Here is a 12,500-nt window from a genome sequence, read left to right as displayed (position 1 = left end):
TGTCAAAGGCCATAGGGACAGGGGAGCTGATTTCTCTTCTAAGTGGAAAGTGACAAAAAAAAAGAAGGTAAAAACAGTGCTGCTCTTGTCCCACAGGCCTTTTTCTGATGTCTAGTTGAATTCACATGAGGTGTGTGTGTGTGTGTGTGTAGGTGTGCGTGTGCGTGCGTGCGCGCGCGCGTGTGTGTGTGTGTGTGTGTGTTTTCAGCCTGGCCAATAGAAGGCTTCATGACAAAGAAGTAGTAGATGTAAGGTTGAAAATGCAGAACAGTTTGTGGTCATATAGCATGACTTGATCTCCTCGAGGCACACACAAGCACATTCACCGGCTGCCCAGAACACACTCACACCCACAGAGCGGAGCAGTGGGGATGCACAGTCTGGACTGCAGAAAGGAGACACAGCCTGAAGGTCTCTCTCTATTCCTCTCCCTGATCCCGTCGCTGTTAGTCTCTCCCTATCTCTCCTTCACTATGGTGATGCGTTCAGCTGATTCAGCACATCTCAGGCATGCCTAATTATCCCAGCCGAGCCAGAGAGAGGAGAGGCAAGAGGAAGGTGAAGAGGGACACGGGGAGCGGAGTTACTGGAGAATGAGGGATGGGGAGGGGGGACAAGAGTGAAGGAGAGAAAGACTTCAAAACAGAGGGATGTTTGGGATAAAGAGATAGAAAAAGAGTTATGAAAAAAGGAAAAAAAGAAGGTGAAAAAAAGATAGACGATTGAGCCAGGTTAGAGCAACGTCCTGATCCTTCACGGCTCAAAGATGACATCATTACATTATAGACTTCATAAAAAGGAAGCAGGCTGGAGGGCAGCGAGCAGGACGGAAATAAAAAGTGAAAGACAAAGAGTGATCGAGGCAAGAGGGAATGTTTAACAGTCTGACATGGACAGTTCACAGTTACCATGGAGAAAACAGAGTTACGCACTTGACAAATCTGCAGCGATATTTGATGTTCTGTCCGTGCTTTACACACAGAGACTCGGGATCAAATGTTAATGTGACGCTTCAAAACTATTTCATGGATCACAGATATGTTTGATAAGATGTTGTGTAGATTGTAAAGACGGAGACTCGTTTATTAGAAAACTAGAGCCACTGATCCAGAACAAAGTTTGAGGAAAATAAGGTACTTGGTTTTTATTGACCATTAGAATCTCCAGGAAATGAACAAATGTTGTGTTTTCTGGTGACTTTGACAACAACACCATTTCTCCCCCGTTGCAATTCCACTTTAGTGCAGTCCGACTGGGTTTTTATCTGTTGTAGCGCATACAGGGAGGCTGGTCCTATCAGCAAATGCGTAGCTTCTATTGTGGCTCAGATGTCTTGATTTTTTGATACGCGAGTTATTAAGTAAATGCCACAATATTCTACTTCCAGGATCTTGGCTCCACTATATCTGGTTTAACAGTACTATGTGTAACTGAATGTTGAAAATGTTCCTGACTTGAATAAAATAATGTCCCTAAAACTTTTTGTTTCTTATTTAGGTTCGCTAACATATTTTTTAAATAAAAGAATGAACATTTTAAAGTTGTAAAAAAATTCACAGAGTAAAAATAAACATTTCAGAATTGACTTAAAAATGAAATTCTACCTGAAGAAATCAAGCCTAATGGGGGAAAAAAATCCCAGAATTTTCATATGCAGAAGCAATTTTGCTTTAACTTTTCAGCTTCTTTGCGCACAGCCACCATTATGAAGACGCGGCTGTTTTGACATCTTTGTGGAATGTCGGCGACATTATATGCTTTTTTGTTAACGCCGAAGCAATTTCTGTTCCATTTTAACCAACATATTCCTTCTGGACCAGGCTGGTGTTCTGACTGATAGACTCACTCTGTACCTCGCAGAGCCACATACCAAAAGATTGCAGTTTAATTGAGCGCATTACAAATTCATATGATAAAAAAGATTGGATAAGCCTCAGTTAGAGGAGGATGATGTCAAACGTTCTTGCCCCATCCCCACTAAAATCGCTCAGTATGTCTTGCTGTAGCAACATTAATGTCAGCACTTCATTGGAATGATAAAATGACTCTATATAATCAGTTTTCCCCACATAGAAAAATCAATAATGGGAGTGAAATACTCTACCATTAAAACAGCGGAACGTAGAGAGGTCCATATTTCTTTAAACGACTTGTCTTTCTGCCTTCACACATCCACCGCCATAATAGAATCAAAATCCACCATTTTGTTGCAGAAATTGACAGCTTAGTGGTTTAAATGTTAACAAAAACTTCTACATTCCTCTGACTTTTCTGAAATAAGAACCCAAGGCCCTATAGCAGAAGTCAAAGGTCACCTTTGGCATTTCTTACAAATAAATAGAGTCTGTTAAAAAGGAAAATCCAGCCCTAAGTCTGTCACTGGCAAAGACCAACCACTAAACTTTCATCCACAGACTTAATCACACACACACACACACTCACGCACACGTGTAGACACACACTATTCAAAGTGCAGTCCATGGCACACTTTTCCCGTCAGAGTCAGCATGAACAGGTTTCTTCCCCACTGTGGAATTTGATTTCTCCTGTTACTTTCAGAGCAGGAGCTGACAGTAACAGGAAATGGCATTATAACAGAGGCTACCCTCTGTGCATCTCTCAGCAATAATTTCTTCAAACAGAAAGAATTCCCTGTGAGACCTTTGATGGGATGTGTTGAGTTTTGCTGAGACTCAGACAGATGAAAGTCTGTTACACGTCCTGTCTGCTGCAGTGTAATAAAGAGGCTCAATCCGTTTAGATCTCGCTTTACTCTACCTTTTGTGCAGGGATGTCTAACAGACCTCTTCCTCTTCTCGTTCTTCTGTCACTCCTTCAGAAAGCCCTCATTGTCGCCCCTAATTTCATTATCCTCATCATTCTCTTTAATTGCATTTTTTCCATGATATTCCTCTTCTCTTTCTGACTTTCTGTCAGTGTGTCTTGTTACCTCCTCTGTCTCCGTTTCCTGGAGCAGAATGTTTTTGTACCTCCCTGTTGATCAGTTGAAAGACAGACTTACTTCACAAATGATGACGGGCATGCGGAGAGAATAAAAAAAGTATGAGATAAATTAGAGAAGTTTTATCGAGTTTCTAAGGGATCATTCAAAGGTATATTGATCCTGGGGTCTGTTTATACCTGCCATTCACCTGCATCCTAACACAAGAACAGCAACAAACTGGAATCTTTATACTCTCTGTTCAAGTTCTACCTGAACAAACAGGTCTTTGTTATGTCCTTTACATGGAAATAAACAGATAGTGGAATATTGACAAAGTTTTGCATACATTTGTAATGAAAACATAGCTAGCGACAACTGGAAATGCTACATATGGAGGAAAGGGCAGAGAGCGGCGCTGGATACAGGTGAGCTAATCAGGAGGATTTGGTAACATTTTATTGTCACTTAACAATAAAATTTTAAGTCAGTAAACATAAATAAATGAACATACAAGTCAGAGACAAAGTTGAAAATATTTAGTTTTCTTCATCCCAAAGGATATCATTACCTGAGAGTTATTGTTGGTTAGTGAGGAAACACTTCAGAATTTGGTTGATGCTGAAATGCTAAGCAGAGCCATTTCTCCGCCAAAACATAAAATGTGCCTTTTAGGCCTTAAAAGTTATTCATCTCTTTTCAGAATGATGTGCTTGATATTGAAATCTGTTGTTTTCGGTCTTTAGAATGGTGTTTTTATCACTACTTTTAGGGATGCATTGTTAAGCTCCAGCTGAAGAGAAGCAGCCTTGGTGCATTCATGTTTGATTATTTTAGACAAATTTCTAACTTGCCTTTTGAAGTAAAGTTTTAGAGAAACTGGTCCCTCATCAAATAAATATTGATACAAAACACTTGAATGACATAGCCTGGAAAAAAACAACCCCTTGTTCTAGGCTTTGCTTCGTAGAGGATCTGGACCTTTGGCTATTGAGAAAAGATTGTTTGTCGGAGGCGTGAACTCTGTTAAAGTTTGAAATGATTGGATCTGATGTTACCAGTTGTTAATGTTTGGCCATGATGTATGTCAGGGGTGGCCAAGTCCAGTCCTCAAGAGCCACCATCCTGCAACTTTCAGATGCATCCCTGCTTCAACACACCTGAATCAAATGAATGGCTCGTTATCAGGCCTTTGTAGAGCTGATCCCGGTCTGTTGGAGTAAGGATACTTCTAAAACTTGCAGGATGGTGGCTCTCGAGGACTGGACTTGGCCACCCCTGATGTATGTGATACACCAGCATGATGAAGCTTAGCAGAAATTGTGTGCACTGTAAAGAACCCCGTGGGAAGTAGGGTTACGACATCTTTCCAACAATAAGATGTCTTAGACATTCCTCTGCTCCGACTTTAACTGTTCCATATTTGGAAGCGCGGCAAACAAGGACTGAAAGGCTTAGTTCATGTGCTCTGCTGCCATTGCCACATATCAACCATATATAGATAGACAGCAATTCTAAAATAGCACAGAAAATCAACGTCATCGTTCACAACTCCTCCTCTGGTTTTCTGGTTGGCTGGATGAAATGTAACAGGAGAAATCAAACTCAATATGAGAAATCCCAGATGGAGCACTGGAGGGAGATGAGAATCAAGAAGAAGGCAATGACCAGGCTATAAAACACCGCTTCCATCTGCCATATGTGATTGATTTATCCTTCTATATTAAATGTTAATAAGCCTATTATTATAATAATTTGTTTTGTGTCCCTCTAGCCTCAGTGTCCTTAGAGAATTTATGCCCTTAGGTTTCATTTTTGTCAAGAAGTGGTTGTGGGTGGTGGTGAGGATAGACGCTGAGACCCAGGTTATGGTGGTGAATAAGATGTATTTAATAATAAAGGTGCTCGAAACAGTCCAGAGCAGGCAGCACGGCAGAAAACAAGCACACAGCTAGATGCCGGTAGCAACTGACTACAGAGACTGAAACACTAGAGCTGACGCCAACACAGGACTTAGCAGTTCCACTGCGACGACGGACAGACTGATGCAAACCAAGACGTACGTAGACAACAACTGACAAACTTAGACATTGACATTGACAAGGATCCCACGAGGAACACAGACAACAGGTGGGTTTAAATACACACGGGGTAATCAAGGGAATGAGACACACCTGGGAAACAAACAATCAACGGGGAGGATGCAGAGACAGACTCACAGGGAACAGGACTACACAGAAACTCAAAAATAAACACACAGAAACACGGAACATGACAATTTTATTGATACCTTGATTGATAGATTGACTGACTGACTAGCTGGTTGGTTAGCTGGTTAGAAAAAAAAATGTATGATTGCCTTGGCTTTGAGTTGTGTTGAGTTATAATAGCAGAAATTGGTGGAAGCTTTTACACTTTTTCCCAATCATTTTGTTGTGCTGGATGCGTATTGTTCCATTACAAATAGTGCATATGCAATGAGATGAAGAGTGTAAAATTTATAATGTGGTACTGCATCAGGACAGATCGAGTTATTGTATGGGAGCCGTCCATGCAGTAAGAGTGCCATGCTTTGAGTGTGACATTAATTCTAGTTGACTTTTGTTCTTTATACTTAATGATTGACTAATCTAATAATCAGGGGGTATATTTCAATCTCCTGGACACAGTCTCGGCCGTCAAACAGTTATTAGCCGAATTAGTGAGAAAGAATAGCTAAGTGCGGTGTTAGGGACCACGAATACTTCCACAAATCCACAAATAACTGAAAGTATGAGCGCAGAACCTCAGAGGGGATCTGCTGTGTTCCAGATGCTGGTCAATACTACCAGATTTGTATAAAACTTCATGTATAATGTGGTAGCACTGGGCGGTTAGTTCAGTAGGTTAGCTTAGTTCAGTAGTTTAGTTATATTGTCCAGTATACATCATGCTGCAGAATTTGTTGACGAATCTAAAACATTCACGCAGCCTTGATTAGCAGGAGTTTCACATTGCATGTCTGACAGGACCAGATGTACAAAAAGCGGAAAAATGAGGGTTAATTATTTAAAATAACATTCAATTTGCTGAAGTCTTAACGGACATTTAACATTGTCAAGAGTAGGAGAACCTCTAATCCAAAATATGTCATATATGAATATATAATGTTTTGTAATAACGTGCTTCACAAATACAATCTCTCCATTTAAATAGACATTTTCAGACTACCTGTCTTTCTGATTTCTGTCTTTGCCCTGTTCCACTGATTTTCACCTAATTAAATGAATATTCTTGAATGTGATCAGTTAGTTTTACTTTGATTGCCTTATCTTCTGATCACCTGCTTCACTTATATCATAGCTTAGTGGCGCTGCAGCTTCTAAAAGTCCTTCCATCTGTTTTCTATTTCACTTTTCTCATTTTTCGATTCTTCGGCCCACATCTCTTGACTGTGAGCATGATCTCTTTCAAACGCTTTACTTTGTATATGGAGGCTTTTAGAAAGGAAGGTTTCTGCTTCTCTTTGATGACCTCCGTATTCCCCAGCGCTCGTTGTCAGCCAGGGTTTTTGAAGGGTCAAGCAGAACAAAATTTGTGCTACAGCAATATTGCTACCACACCTCTGTTAGAAACCTAAACCAGGCTTAGAATAACTTTAACCTCAAGAAAAAGAAAATCCTTTTATTATACTTTTCGCTTTGACTTGTGGCAAAAGCTTCTTATCTGTGCCTGTAAGTTAGCGTGCATTCACACCAGCTCTGTTTAGTCCAGCTCTAGTTTATTTGCCTAAAAAGTCAGATATTTGGGGGGAGGAGTGAATCCGTCAACAAACTCTGATGCTGACCAAAAAAGCTAATTCATAGTCCACCTCCAAACCTCCATCTGGGGAACTCTGGTGCGGTTCGAATGCATGTGTGAATGCTAATCTGAGTGGAGACCACTCCAAAAGCAGGAAGTGGACTATAGCGCAGGGCATTTTGGGTAAATACAACCAAAACAAATGCATGAGTCTAGAGCTAGCGGCAGAAAAATTTCTACAACTGCAAAAATCTGATGCCATTCCACTTTTACTTACATTTTGTGAAGAAGGAAGTTGCATTCAGTGTTTTCTTCAGAGGTTTTCATGTCATTATCTCCAGTGTTTCTTGGTGCAGCGCCATCACAGGTGAGGAGGTGAACAGGTTTTTGAAAGGGTTTGGTTTGTTTGCCACAGTGCAGTGTGAAGGTGAACCACACCAGCTGAAAATGGAACAAATGTTGCAAATTTGGTCCCAAATTGAATCGAGTCTACCGGACTGTCAGGCATGAAAACACCTTTAGTCTCAAGAAGCAAAACATTATAGTGACTTACTGGGTTACAGATGAGTGAAAGAGAAATAATACATAGAGAAGTGACTTTTCAATAGGTAGCCATAGTGCTTTCTGTCAAGGTTTCATATTGTCCTAAAGAACCAGCATAGCACAAAGATTAATTTTCTAATTACAAAGATATTCTTCCGGTGCTGTGGCCTTTCATTTAATCTGTCATATATCATATTGATCATCTTTTTAAATGACAATAGATGCTTTTTGTTTGCCTCCTGCTCACTTCTCAAAGCTTTATGTGAAACTAAGTGCTTTGTAGAGCTTTCTTGAACCTAACCCTCTGTCGTGTATTGATCACATTAATTAACCTGTGTGCGTATGAGGGGGAGGACAGGTTAGCAGATTCTTTACATTTTCAAGCATTTCCAGGCTTTTTACTTCTAATTTCTATGGCAACTTATCAGCAATGTTCTGTGACTGTGAGGGGAGGATGAGCGGCGGAGGAAACGGGCGACAGCAGAGTAAAAGGAGTGCTGCACAGGACGGAGACAGGGTAAAAGACAAGCTTGAACAAAGTAATCAATCTGAAGCTTCTGGCAGAGAGGGGTGATGAGACCGAAAGAGGAGGTCAGACAGATGATCAAAGTAATAGGTGAGACCAAATCAAAGACTGGAGGAGCAGACAGCCTGAGCAAGTAACTCAGCCCTTACTAATTGCTGTTTCAAAGAAAGGAAAAAGGGCTTTCCAAAGAACAGTCATGCTGGCCTGTTCGTTGAATTGTATTTCTGTTCCTGCCCCTCCTCCTTGCGCCGCCGTCTAGACAGGAGCAGAACAAGCTGTTCTTGTTATGGGTGGCAGAAGAGAAAATGTGCACTGTCATGGGGTCGCTCCCTGCCAGGCAGGCAAAGCGGAAGTGCTGGCATCAGGAGCAGGGCCAGCAAAGCTCTTTCTCCAGTGCTGTGATGTTCATGCTTGTGTGTGTGTGTGTGTGTGTAGGTGTGTGTGCGTGTGTGTGTGTGTGTGTGTGTGTGCTGGCAGGTACTTTCCTTCTCAACCGCTCCTGATTTTTCCTTAAAGAGGCAGTATTATATAAAATCGTTGACTTTTTGAGCTTTACATCATGCTATGATGTTATTCCCTAATCAGAAACATAACTGGAGGCTTGACTTGATTCTGACATGCATTTTTGAGAAATCCTTTAATGTTCGATGGCAACAATTCAGCTGTGCAAATTACCTGGGTGGACCTAGCTCCGCCTTCAAGGACGTAGCCCCTCCTCTGAGCTGCAGTTTCCAAGCTTCAGTCTCACAGAGCAGCCCTCCTCCTTCACTCCCCCATTCAGCAGCAATTAGCAAACAACTGGTAGAATTGCTGAGCTCGTCATAAGAGCTACTTCTGAGTGAAATGCTGGTAAAAATATTGTTTAAAGGGTTAATAGAGGAGCCATGTTGCGATGACATTCTAAAGGCAGAGCTTCAGAAATAGCAGGAGCTTTTAAAGAGACAGGGGCCCAATTTCAAAGTGTTAAAGTACAAAGTAAAATGTTTTTAAGTCATATTTTATATAAAGCATTTTTATAACAAATGAAGATAACATAGATACTTCTATACTTATGCTATAAAATGGCAACATGTGCTTGGAAAACACATAATACTGCACCTTTAAAGGTGGCACATTTTGCTGTCAACTGGCTAAGAAACATTGTCCCCAAAATAACAATGAATGAAGACCCAGTGTACAGTGCTGTGAAGTATCAACCAGCCAGGCCCTAAGAAAAAAACAAAACTAAACTAATTTTCTCCTCAATAAAACTGGAATTAATTGTGATGAGCCACATTTTTCATGCTGGCTTCTGTTTCAAGGAATGAAAGTATTCAAAGAATTTTCTTTTCATTCCAATCTGCTGTTTTATGAGAACCAAACATTTGGTAAGTGATGGCTGAGTTTTGGCTAGTGACTAGAAAAAAATAGAAAGATAAACAGAATAGTTTTACGGTGAGAGCTACACAAATAAATATTCCAATTCGTCATTTTCAATTCTAATTTAAAATCACAAGGTATATTGGAATATGGAACATAATATTGTACAAATATTTGGCTGGGATTAATGTGTTAATTTCGATTAATTGATAGATTTAAAGCGTTAAGGTTTTTTTTATTAGCAGAATTAATGCAGACTTCACTGCAGAGTTCAGCTTGCTGAAAGATGGTACCAATTTCTCTCTTTGCTCTTTCCGCCTCAAAACCAAAACAAAACAAAGGACAGAAGTGTCCTTTATTTTCTCTCACTGGGAAAATTCAGCTGTTTCAGGTGAAACTCATGATTCCATGGTTTGTGACCAGAAAACAGAGATAAATGTCTGACAGCAGCGGAGAGCAGAAGCAAGGTCACAACCAGGAGCTCAAACATTGGCGAGTCATACTGGACAAATACACACAGGACTGCATTGTGACAGAAAAGGTTCTTTTCTAAATTATTTTGTCATAAAAGTTCTATTGTTTTGATCATGACTGATTTGTAAAAGCAATAAAGAGGAAAAAAATATCCATATTTTTCAGAAGCACTGTAGTAAATGTGAGCCTCACAGAGCTTATCCGTTTCTGCCCAGTTCTCAGTCGTTTCTTTGCTCTGCTGCTGTTTTTTTCCTGCTGCTGATGGTTGGATGGTTTTCTGTCCTCTGCATCGTCAATTTGGGAAAAAAAATCTAACTCTAAAAGAGAGAGACAAAACAGCACTTGTAGTTAGAAAACATATCCATGGAGATGACATGCAGGTGAGCACGCCTCCACTGCTCTGTTATTACTTGCTCAAGTTTGTGCAGTTTTAATTACAGTAATGATTTTGCTGGCACTGTTAATTTGGAGGCTATTTTAAATGAGAAACGTGATGTAGGTTATATAGGCGACATCCAACAGCATCTAAAAGGCCACTTTTTGTGCTATGGTAGAATTAGTAATTCACACACACACACATGCATGCACACTAACACACATACATTGCCACTAACACACATGCATGCACATTCCCCCAAATCCTCTCAATAACCTGTTTATGGAATTAAATTAGGGAGCAAAGTCTGAAAAATAGATGTGTCTCTACATTCAAAATCTCCCTTGAAATGAATATCAGTGTTCTCAAAGCATGTAAAGTTTTCTTTTTTCATCCATTTTGATTAAATTATTGAACATTTCTGTGTAACAGAAATTGCATTAGCAGTGACAGTAATAATGGACTCAGCAAGAGAAGTTTATGCAATATTTTTTTTTCGCACAGAAACTTAAATAATAATGTGATTCCAATAAAGGAGAGGAAGTTTGGCCCGTTGGAGCTTTATGGCCCTTTTCCACAGCATGGCTCGACTCTGCTCAGCTCTACTCAGTGCAGGTGGTTTTCCTTTACAATTGAGTAACAGGTGGGGTCATCATATCATTGGGTGGCCCTAGAGTCTGAAAAATAGCGAGATGTGATCTGTATGCAACGCAACGCAACGCAACGCAACGCAACGCAACGCAACGCAACATCCTTAAAACTTCCAAACAGTTCCTGTTATAGAATTTATGCCTCTGGCCTGAGCCTGAGCTGAACCTTGAGCTGGAGTGGTCCAAAATGATTTGCTTTATAGCCAGGAAGGGTTCTGGCTTCTGTGGCCCATTTAATAAACCTACAATACATACAGCATAGAGGAAATCAAACAAGGATGGACGATACAAAGTTGTGCTAATCTTCTTAGTACAGCCTAAATAGAGGATAGAATGAAGGAAGGCGCAGAAGTTCATTAGACTGTAACAAGCACACAGTGCTCTGCACATTAAATCCCCATGTGGCTCCGACCCGCTGCTCTGCTTTCAGTCACACAGCCCAGATGATTTGCACTTGACTCACCCTGCGGTAACAACAAGCGACAAGATGGAGCCAGAAGACGTTAAACTTAAAGCTAAAAATGGGAGAAGGTGCACTGCTTACTCAAATTATGGTCTAAAAACAAAAGCTGTAAAATGTTAATTAAAAATATGTTGGGTTTACTTCGGGCTCAGGCCTCTAGTTAAAGTTAATTAGTGGGGATGGATTGGACTCGGACACAATGTCCACGGGTCAAACTGGAATGCTTAGGCCCGATCCAAACCGTCTTGTCAGGTTTTAGGGCAGGGAGACAGGTGGGGTAGAGTTGAGAATATTTTGGTCAATATTGGAATCATGATTGTTTAAAGTGGCTGTAAGGGAGCCACTTTCATATGTGGTACTAATTTGGATATGTATCTGGTAGTTTTCAGACCGTCTGCAGTCTGAACAGTTATACTGCATTTAACCTGACTTTATTTGTGATTTATGCCATTGAGGTGAGACATTATAATTCTGCACCAACAGACACAGTAAATCCAGATGTGAACAATGGCTGAAAATTATAACTATGAAAGAAGTCTGTGTGAGTGAAGTGCATCACATCACAATCCCACCACTCTTGGCTCTGACTACACATCCAAACAGACAAGCAGCAGTCAGTGCTCCACAACACGGCCATTGCTATTAGTTATGTTTTATTTTATTAGCTTCCTTGGTGTTGTTATGGTCTTGTGACCATACTGTCGACTCCCATTCCTGAATAACTTTAATGATGATCCACAGACGATGGCATCCATTCGTAAACCGTTCACACAGAAATCTGATTGTGGTCGCATTTAATTAGTAAGAATGGGAAAAAAAAACTGAATTCCAGCAAAAAGCTGGAACTGAGCATCAAGACCTGCTGTGTGAACGTGAGACTACTGGATCTAAAGAAAGCTTCTAATGTCAGCTGCAAAAAAAAAGAAACTTTGGATGTTTGGAGCGAAAGGGAAATATGTGAGACTGGGCCGGGGCATGAGGGCAGGGAGACAGGTGGGGTAGAGTTGAGAATATTTTGGTCAATATTGGAATCATGATTGTTTAAAGTGATTATTTGCTAAATTTGGAAAAACATTGTTTGTATTAGACTTGGAGAATATTGAATGGTGTCAAATGTCCCAAACATCATATGTACAAGACCTGATGGAGCCATGTGGATGGGATGTTTTGTTACACAAATGAAGCTCCAAAAGTGAAAAGAAAGAACAAAAGACTTGAGTTGGAGGCAATTGAGCTGGAGATGTTAAGGTAGTGGTTGCAAGGCAACAACCAGGATAATCTGACTGTCTGTTTGACTCTATCCTTCAGGTTGGAGTTTTTTGCTTCCCTTTGCTGACCCTCTAACCCGGTGCGGAGGCTCAGCGTGACTTCTGCTCTCCGAAAATGTC

The 12,500-nt window shown here is 40.5% G+C and overlaps 1 protein-coding gene across 2 annotated transcripts in view; it reads left to right on the top strand.

Moving 5' to 3' along the window:
- Positions 1-12,500, top strand: part of ldlrad4b (low density lipoprotein receptor class A domain containing 4b) — a 221,357-nt gene that overhangs the window by 91,375 nt on the left and 117,482 nt on the right. The window lies entirely within an intron of this gene.

Source organism: Poecilia formosa, unplaced genomic scaffold, assembly GCF_000485575.1.
Source record: "Poecilia formosa unplaced genomic scaffold, Poecilia_formosa-5.1.2 Scaffold36, whole genome shotgun sequence".
NCBI lineage: Eukaryota > Metazoa > Chordata > Actinopteri > Cyprinodontiformes > Poeciliidae > Poecilia > Poecilia formosa.
The sequence above is the reverse complement of the archived record's forward strand: the minus strand, read 5'-3'. Positions and strand labels throughout refer to the sequence as shown.